A 9,845-nucleotide genomic window follows, 5' to 3' on the forward strand; every position below is an offset into this window, starting at 1 on the left:
CTCACCCAATGGCTCTGCAGGAGAAAGACCTGGTGATCTGCTTCCATAACGATTACAGCCAAGAAAACCCTATGAGGTGGTTTAACTCTGTTATGTGGGGTTGATATGAGTTGGAATTGACTCAACGGCACCCAACAACAACAACACAATTCAGTGGGTACCTGCACCTCCTCTGTCTGGAATGTGGATGTGATGACTGGAGCTGCAGCTGCCTTCTTGGGACCACAAGGTGACCTTGTGGATGGGAGCTACATGTTTAGGATGACGGGACAAAAGAAAGGAGCTTGGATCCCTGGTGACATTATGGAGCCACCATCCAGTCCTGGAATTTTTTCTTTTTCTTTTTTTTTTACATAAGAGATAAATAGCTTCCTAATTCTTTAAGCCACTCTCTTAAAAAGAAGGCAGATTAGTAAGGTGACCAACCATCCTGGCTTGCCTGGGACTGTCCTGGTTTCAGCAATGAAAGTCCCCAGTCCCAGAAACCCATCAGTCTTGGTCACCCCAGAATATGATTCCTAATGAACACAGTCGGGATTTGGGGACTTGGGGGAGGTTTCTGAAGAAAAGATGAACCTAAGTGGGGCTCCTGGGCATGGCAGGATGGGACGTAGCATCCCCCAACCCCACCCCCAAACAGGGCTGAGGGATAAACTAGGCAGAACACGTCTTGGCCTGTGTTGGCATGAAAATAAGAATTATATATGAGTACAGACCCAATACGTATATAGCACTTTATCACCAAGCACCCTCAAACAGAGTGCAAGGCCGTGGGCCTCCCTCCTTCCTTCCTTCTCTTCTCCCCTTCCTTCCTCTGATAAGGATTTACTGAGCACCTACTATGTGCTGGGCCCTGAGCTCAGCTCCGGGAACAGAGTCGTGTATTAGAAAGTCAGTGGTTCTTGCCCTCTTGGGGGAGATAGGCAACAAAAGATCAACGAGTAAATAAAAAGGAGCCCTGGTGATGCAAACAGTTAAGTGCTCAGCAGCTTACTGAAACGTTGGTGGTTCAAACCCACCCAGATGCTCCACGGTAGAAAGACCTGGTGATCTGCTTCATAAAGATTATATATAGCCTAGGAAGTCCTATGGGGCAGTTCTACTCTGTCACATGGGGCGGCTATGAGTCTTAATTGACTTGACAGCACCCAACAACAGCAACAAGTAAATAAATACATAATTACAGTGTCTGATAATGGCCATGAAGATAGGACAGAAAGGGATATAGAGTCAGTAGGGAGTGGAGGGCACCCACTTAGATGGGGGAGCACAGAAAGCCCCTCCAGAAATAACAGCGGAGTGGAGCTTGAAGGACGTGAGAAGTCTGTCTGTGAACACTGCTCCAGGCAGGGGGAAAGGCAGAGGCAAAGGCCCGCAGGCCGGGAAGGAGCTTTCTAGTTGAAGACAGAGCGGAGCTGGTGCGGCTGGACACTCGTGAGGGTGGGGCGGAGCGGGGAAATGAGATGGGACAGACCAGCTCGTGTAGAACTTTGCGTGTCTGATGGACCGGCTCCAAATGCCAGCTCTGCCTCCCTGCAGCTGTGTGGCCGTGAGGACGTCCGTGAGTCAGTCTGTGCCTCGATCTTCTCACTTGTAAAATAGGGTGGTTTTGAGAAGAAACAAAATCTAAATTAAGTCGCCCAGAAAGGAAATGGTAGCTATCGTTACTGTCTGCCTCCAGAAGGGAACTGCTTTCCCAGGCGAACATTGTTTAAGGAAGGACACCAAGGAATCTAGTAATGGCCGGACCGCTTTCGTGCAAAGAACCCTGTAAAAAGCCCTGGCAAAGAGCTCCCCCTGCTCCACCCACCCCTGCCCTGCCCCAAGCCGGGGGAGACAGCACCTGCGCAGGGAATTATGGCTGCAGGTACAAAGGAAGGGCATTGTCTTGTTTCTGGAGTATTCGCCCCCTCACAGTTAACTTTCTGGGCAGCAAAAGGGTGCGTTTTCACTAGTCTCAAGTGGACTCAGGGAAAGGCATGAAGAAGCCTAGATGTCACTTCTTGGGAGGCACTGGTGGCCCCCATGACCAGCCCAGCCCAAATGGACCCTCAGCGCGGCTTCCTGCAGGACTCCCTGGTATGCTTGCTTCACTCTGTCGTTTTCCTTGTCATGTCTGCTGGGCCCTACTGCTACTGGGACACAGCTCTATAATTTTATGCCTAAATAAGAAAATTTGTTGTTGTTAGGTGCCGTCAAGTCTGTTCTGACCCATAGCGACCCCATGTACAACAGAAAGAAACACTGCCTGGTCCTGCGCCATCCTCACAATCCTTGTTATGTTTGAGGTCATTGTTGCAGCCACTGTGTCGATCCATCTCGTTGAGGGTCTTCCTCTTTTTCGCCGCCTCTCTACTTTACCGAGCACAATGTCTTTCTCCAGGGATTGATCTCTCCTGATAACATGTCCAAAGTCTCACCACCCTTGCTTCTAAGGAGCATTCTGGTTGTACTTCTTCCAAGACAGATTTGTTCATTCTTTTGGCAGTCCATGGTATATTTAATATTCTTCACCAACACCACAATTCAAAGGCATCAATTCTTCTTCTGTCTTCTTTATTCATTGTCCAGCTTTTGCATGCATAGGAGGCGATTGAAAACACCATGGCTTCGGTCAGGCGCACCTTAGTCTTCAAGGTGACATCTTTGCTTTTCAACACTTTAAAGAGGTCTTTTGCAGCAGATTTGCCCAATGCAATGTGTCTTTTGATTTCCTGATCGCTGCTTCCATGGGTGTTGTTTGTGGATCCAAGTAAAAGGAAATCCTTGACAACTTCAATCTTTTTTCCATCTATCATGATGTTGCTTATTGGTCCAGTTGTGGGGATTTTATGTTGAGATATAATCCATACTAAAGGTTGTAGTCTTTGATCTTCATCAGTAAGTGCTTCAAGTCCTCTTCACTTTCAGCAAGCAAGGTTGTGTCATCTGCATAATACAGGTTGTTAATGAGTCTTCCTCCAATCTTGATGTCTGTTCTTCTTCATAGAGTCCAGCTTCTCGGATTATTTTCTCAACACACAGATTGAATAGATATGGTGAAATGATACAACCCTGATGCACACCTTTCCTGACTTTAAACCACACGGTATCCCCTTGTTCGGTTTGAACGACTGCCTCTTGATCTGTGTACAGGTTCCTCATGAGTGCAATTAGTTACTGTCATAGAAAACCGGACTCTGTAGGACCTGCCAATGACAACATAATGAGGCCAGGAGAGTATGTTGTGGGAACAAGTACAGGGCTAAGACAAATGAGGCCTGGATTCTACTGATAATTAGCTCTCTAGTTATCACTGCAACTACTCTGGGCCTCAACTTCCTCATCTGTCAAATGGGGATAAGTGAGCTTTGCACAGCCTGTGACGTAGCTCAGATGGGCATCTTGAGGCTGGTCTATGCTGGTGAAAGTGAAAGCATTTTAGAAACATAAATCTGCCAACACACTTCACTCACTGTTGGCCACTGCCAGAGAGGGGTGATCTCTTGGTTATCTGGTGCCGCTATAAAGAAGTACCCCAAGTGAATGGTTTCAACAAAGAGAACTTTATTCTGTCACAATCTAATAGGCCAGAAGTTCAACTTCAGGGCACCATCTTGAGGGGAAGGCTCTCTCTCTGCCAGCTCTGGAGGAAGGTCCTTGTCATCAATCTCCCCTGGTCTAGGAGCTTCTCAGGTGCAGGGACCCTGGGTCCAAAGGATGCGCTCTGCTCCCGGTGCTGCTTTCTTGCTGGTATGAGGTCCCCAATTCGCTAAGATAAAACGTGATGCAGGCCACACCCCGGAGAAGCTCCTTTTACATTGGAACAGGGATGTGATCTGAGTAAGGGTGTTACATCCCACCCTAATCCTCTTTAACATAATCTAATCTTGCCTCATTAACTACAGGCAGAGATTAGGATTTACAACACATAGGAAAATTATGTCAATCACAAAATGGAGGACAACCACACAATACTGGGAATCATGGCCTAACTGAGTTGACACATATTTTGGGGGGACACAATTCAATCCATGACAGGTGGGCAGAAACACATGCCTTCAGAAGGCTTGCCATTCTCATCTGCTCCATGGATCCCCACCCTGTACACATGAGACTCACAAACTAAACGAGAGTCATTGCTCTTTATTCCAGAGCCTAGTACTGTGCCTGGCCCCTAAGGATTCAGGGACAGGGCCTTCGAGGCCCTTTGTTCTGATGCTCTGGTTCTACTCTGGGAGAAGGTGAAGCCCGGAGCCTGTGGGTTCTTATCAGGATGACCTGAATAGGTAAGAAGAGCTGCCGAAGACAGTCAGCTCTATACTGGGGAGGCGGCCTGGTACATAGAAGGGGCGTGGCTTTAGAATCATCGTCATCATAATAGTGATAGTAACAGCCAGCTTTTAACCAGGGGGTACTGATTGACCAGGAGTCCCTGCGTGCTGCAAATGGTTAAACTGCTTGGCTGCTAACTAAAAAGTTGGAGGTGGGAGTCCACCCAGAGGTGCCTCGGAGGAAAGCCCTGGTGATCTACTCCCGAAAAGCCAACCACTGAAAACCCTATGGAGCACAGGTCTACCCTGACCCACATGGGGTCACCGTGAGTGAGAATACATTCAACAGCAACTGGTAACTGGTACAGGGTGACCAGCACGTGGCGAAGCTCTTGTCATGGATTTAATTTAACCATTTCATCCCCACAAACTCACTAGGAGGTCAGAAGTATTATTATCTTCATTTTCCAGGTAAGGAAACTGAGGCTCAGAGAGGTTAAGTCATTTGCTTGAGGTCACCCAGCTGGAAAGTGGAGGCAGGCCTCACAGGCCGGCCATTCTGAGCCCCTGCAGTACCCACCTCGACCACTGGGACTCCTCCTTCCTGGAGTCTGAAAGGTTGCACTGGGTTCGGGCTCCACCTCTTCTCGTGGCCTCCAGCTCCCACGGAGGCCTCTGAGTCTCAGCTCGCTCATCTGTAGAGCTGGGCAGGGATAATGATTCCACAGCAAGGCGACACAGCATTTAAGTCAAAAACAAATCCTGCTGCCACCATATACTTTCTGTGTGACTTTAGTCACATCACTTAACCTCTCTGAGCCTCACTTTCCTCATCTACAGAAACAGGAACAGCTATAGAAATGGGCTGTATCAATAAGATCTGCATCTGACATACAGACCAATGGAATAGAATTGAGAGTCCAGAAATAAATCCACATATCTACGGTCAACTGATTTTCCATAAAGGTGCTAAGTTCATTCAATGGGGGAAGGAAGAGTCTTTTCGGTACATGGTGCTGGGAAAGTTGTATTTCCACATGCAGAAGAATAAAACAGAACTCATGCCTCACACCATACACAAAAACCGCCCCAAAATGGATCAAGGACCTAAATGTGAAAACTAAACCCATACAATTCTTAGAAGAAAATGTAGGGCCAAGGTTGTGGGACCTGGTTTTTAAAGATGCGTTATCAGATATGACAACAAAGGCATGAGCAGCAAACGACAAAATAGATACCTGGGACCTTACACAAATTAAATGCTTTTCTTCGTCAAAGGACTTTATCAACCACGTGAAGAGATAACCTACAGATTAGGAGAAAATTTTCAGAAACCATGTCTAATATCCAAAATACATATAAAACTTCTACTTAACAACCAAAAGACAGGCAACCCAATCAAGAATTGGGAAGAGGACATGAACAGACATTTCACCAAAGAGGCTATTCAGATGTCCACAAAACATGCGAAAAGGGCTTGACATCATTAGCCATTGTTGTTATGTGCTGTCGAGTCGATTCTGACTCATAGTGACCCCATGTGACAAAGTAGAACTGTCTCATAGGGTTTCCTAAGCTGTAATCTTTATGGGAGCAGATCGCCAGGTCTTTTCTCCTGAGGAGCTAGCTACTGGCTGGGTTTAAACTAATGACCTTTCGTTAGCAGCTGAGTGTTTAACCACCACACCATCAGGGCTCCTTCATTAGCCTTTAGGGAAACGCAAATCAAAACTACAATGAGATACCACCTCACCCCTATCAGAATGGCAATAATCAAAAAATGGAAAATGTCAGATAATGGTGAGGTTGTGGAGAAACTGGAACCTTCAGCCTTTGCTGGTGGGATTGTAAGACGGTACAGCTATTGTGGAAAACAGTTTGGTGGTTCCTCAAAAAGTTGAACATAGAATTACCATATGACTCAGCAATCCCATTCCTAGGTATATCACAGAAGTGACGGCAATAAAGCAAACAGAAGGCGGGACACCAGTGTTCACTGCAGCACTTTTCACAATCACCAAAATGCAGAAACAACACAGATGTCCATCAACAGATGAATGGATCCACAAATTGTGGTCTATATACGCACAAAGAAATACTACTCAGCCATAAAGAGAAATGAAGTTCGGATGCATGCCGTCACACGGATGAACCTTGAAAATATCATGCTGAGCCAAAGAAGTCAGTTGCAAAAGGACAAATATTGTATGATCCAACTTATATAAAATAAGCAAATATATAGAAACCAAAGATTATTAGTGGGAGAGATGGTGAGAAGGGGAGTTTTTGCTGAGGGGGCATTGATTTTATGTCAATGGTGGTGGAATGGTTTGGAAAAGGATAGCAAGAATGGTTGCCCAACCTGAAGAATCTAATCGATGCTGCTGAATTGTACATGTAGAGATTGTCGAGATGGTGTATGTTTTGTCATGTATATTTGCACCACAATAAAATAAAATTTAAGAAAAGATACTGCGTCTAACATAGTAGCTTTGTTGTTAGAATGCAGATTGAGGAGCTGCGGGTGGGACACAGAGCGGACTTTGGAGAAGAAACCTTCATCACCTGTTCCTGTCACTTTTCCAGGCTTGACGGCTGAACTTCTTTTCCTCCCTTCACCCTGTCTGCCCTTGAAGGGAAATAAACTCCCTTCTACCTCTCCTCTCTTCTGCTCAGTCTGTGGCTCTGGAATGGGCATTTCTGTTGATCACAAGCGTACTTTCTCGGGTGGCAAGCTCTCTCTGCCTCTTCTCTATAATTGCTCAGAAAAAGCAAACAGTCAGGTACCTTTAATACTCTTAACAGAAAAAAAGTCTTTTTTACAATTTTTAATGTATCTATGCTATTCAATTTACCAGACAATTTTAATTATTTAAGAACAAACCAAAATATTTTGCTTGAAATGCAGCACCTGGAACCAGGGGACTTTTAATCTGGATTTGTTTTAATGCCAGCGGAAACAATAAATCCCTCTTTGGAAACCGTTCTCCCTTCCACGTGTCAGCTTTCTTCTAATTAGCACCGAATAACAAAAGTATAACAGTAGCACCTCTCCTCCCAACTTTTCTAACAGCCTGTCAGAGACAGAACAGTGTGAAAAACAGCTCGGTTTATGAGCGACTTTGTCATTTTTTTCTGTTTAGAATAAAACACACCCACCCGGGCACAAAGGCCCTGAGATTTAACTGCAGGAAAATGGGCCCAGAGTGGAAACTGGGAAGAGAGACAGGAGGCAAGACGGGGGTCTCATGCTCCACGATTCTATCAGGAAACTCTAACTGGCTCTGTGACCTTGAACTAGGCACCTTGCTTCTGTGGAGGTAAATTTCCTCTCCTGGAAAAACAAGGCCATTGACCAATAGAAGGATAGAAGGATTAATGGATGGATAGGTGGGTGGCTGGGTGGGTGGGTGGAAGGATGGACAGAAGGATGGTTGGATGGATGGATGGATGAGTGGGTGGGTGGGTGGGTGGATGGATGGATGGATGGGATGGATGGACAGAAAGAGGGATGGATGAATGGATGGGTGGGTGGATGAATGGATGGAGGGAATGAATGAATAGACAGATGGATGAATGGATGTGTGGATGGGTGGGTGGGTGGGTGGATGGGATGGATGGACAGAAGGATGGATGAACCAACGGACGGACAGATGGATGGATGAGTGGATGCATGATGAATGGATAGATGGGTGGATGGACAGAAACAAATATATGAGTATAACTCTGTGCCTGGCATGATTGGCTGCTTTAAATGCCAGACACTGTGCTAGGCATGTTACATGCCTTGCCTCACTGAATCCCCACTATCACCCTGTAAGGAAGGTGCTGGCGGGGGCAGATTAACCAGCGAGCATGGTATACACTGGCTTACAGTAAGCAAGGGCTTAATTATATTTACTTACTAATCTGTAGTGAACAATTTCGCGTGGGTTTCACCACATCTTTGATACCATACTGGTGTTTTCCCCACTTTACATATGAGCTGTCTGAAGCCCACAACAACAATGCCTGAAACCAGCAGATCCAAACTCCAACCCTTCCCTGCCTGGCTCCAAAGCTGGTGCTGTAGCCAAGCCCCCTCCTGCCTGTCGAGATGCTGAGGCAGGAGGCCATTTTACTGGTGGCAAATCTACCAGGGGAGGCTGAGAGATGGAGCCCCACAAGCATCTTTCCAGGCTGAACAACATGACGATGTGGCAGCCTGCATGAAGTCTGTAGCTGAGCAAGGAGCTGAATTATCCGATGAGGAGAGGAATCTTCTCTCAGTTGCTTCCAGAAATATTGTAGGCGCCCGTAGGTCATCTTGGAGGGTCATCTCAAGTATTGCCCAAAAGACAGAATGTGATGAGATGGCTCGAGAATAAAAACCAAAAAAACCAAACCTGTTGCCGTTGAGTTGATCCTGACTCATAGCAACCCTATAGGACAGAGTAGCACCGTCCCATATGGGTTTCCAAGGAGCGGCTGGTGGATTCGAACTACCGACCTTTTGGTTAGCAGCCATAGTTCGAGGTAGCTCTTAACCACTTTGCCACCAGGGCTCAAGAATGCCAAGAGAAAATTGAGACCAAGCTAAGAGATATCTGCAATGAGGTATTGTCTCTTTTGGAAAAGTTCTTGATCCCAAGTGCGTCACAGACAGAGAGCAAAGTCTTCGATTTGAAGATGAAAGGAGACTACCACCCTCACTCGGCTGAGGTTGCTGCTGGTGATGACAAGAAAGGGATTATGGATCAGTCACAACAAGCATGCCGAGCAGCTTTTGAAATCAGCACAAAGGAAATGCAAGGAACACATCCTATCAGATTGGGTCTGGCCCTTAACATCCCTGTGTTCTATTATGAGGTTCTGAACTCCCCAGAGAAAGCCTGCTCTCTTGCAAAAAGATAGCTTCTGATGAAGCCATTGCTGAACCTGATACATGAAGTGAGGAGTCATACAAAGACAGCACGCTAATAGTGCAGTTACTGAGGGACAATGTGACATTGTGGACATTGGATGCCCAAGAAGACGAAGCTGAAGCGGGAGAAGGAAGGGAAACTTAACCAGCCTTCCAACTTTTGTCTGCCTCATTCTAAAATTTATACAGTAGACGATTTATCATCCATGCTGTCCCATGAATAGTTTTTTTGCTTACCATTTATGACAAGTTTATGTTACTTCTATTTGAATTTCTATTTTTCCCATGTGGTTTTTATGTTTAATATTAGGGGAGTAGAGCCAGAGAAAGTGAAGAAGACTTGAAGCACTTACTGATGAAGATCAAAGACCACAGCCTTCAGTATGGATTACGCCTCCACATAAAGAAAACAAAAATTCTCACAACTGGACCCATAAGCAACATCATGATAAATGGAGAAAAGACTGAAGTTCAAGGATTTCGTTTTACTTGGATCCACAATCAATGCTCATGAAGCAGCAGTCAAGAAATCAAGACACATATGGAATCGAGCAAATGTGCTGCAAAAGACCTCTTTAAAGTGTTCAAAGGCAAAGATGTCACTTTGAGGATTAAGTTGCACCTGACCCAAGCCATGGATCATATATATGCATGCAAAAGCTGGACAATGAATAAGGAAGACCAAAGAA

General features: G+C 45.8%; 1 pseudogene; it reads left to right on the forward strand.

Annotated features, from left to right (window-relative positions):
- The first annotated feature begins 2,025 nt into the window (after positions 1 to 2,025).
- On the forward strand, positions 2,026 to 9,301 carry LOC101343303 (14-3-3 protein zeta/delta pseudogene; annotated as a pseudogene).
- Positions 9,302 to 9,845: the final 544 nt, after the last annotated feature.

This window comes from Trichechus manatus, unplaced genomic scaffold (genome assembly GCF_000243295.1).
Source record: "Trichechus manatus latirostris isolate Lorelei unplaced genomic scaffold, TriManLat1.0 scaffold00008, whole genome shotgun sequence".
NCBI classification, from domain to species: Eukaryota; Metazoa; Chordata; class Mammalia; order Sirenia; family Trichechidae; genus Trichechus; species Trichechus manatus.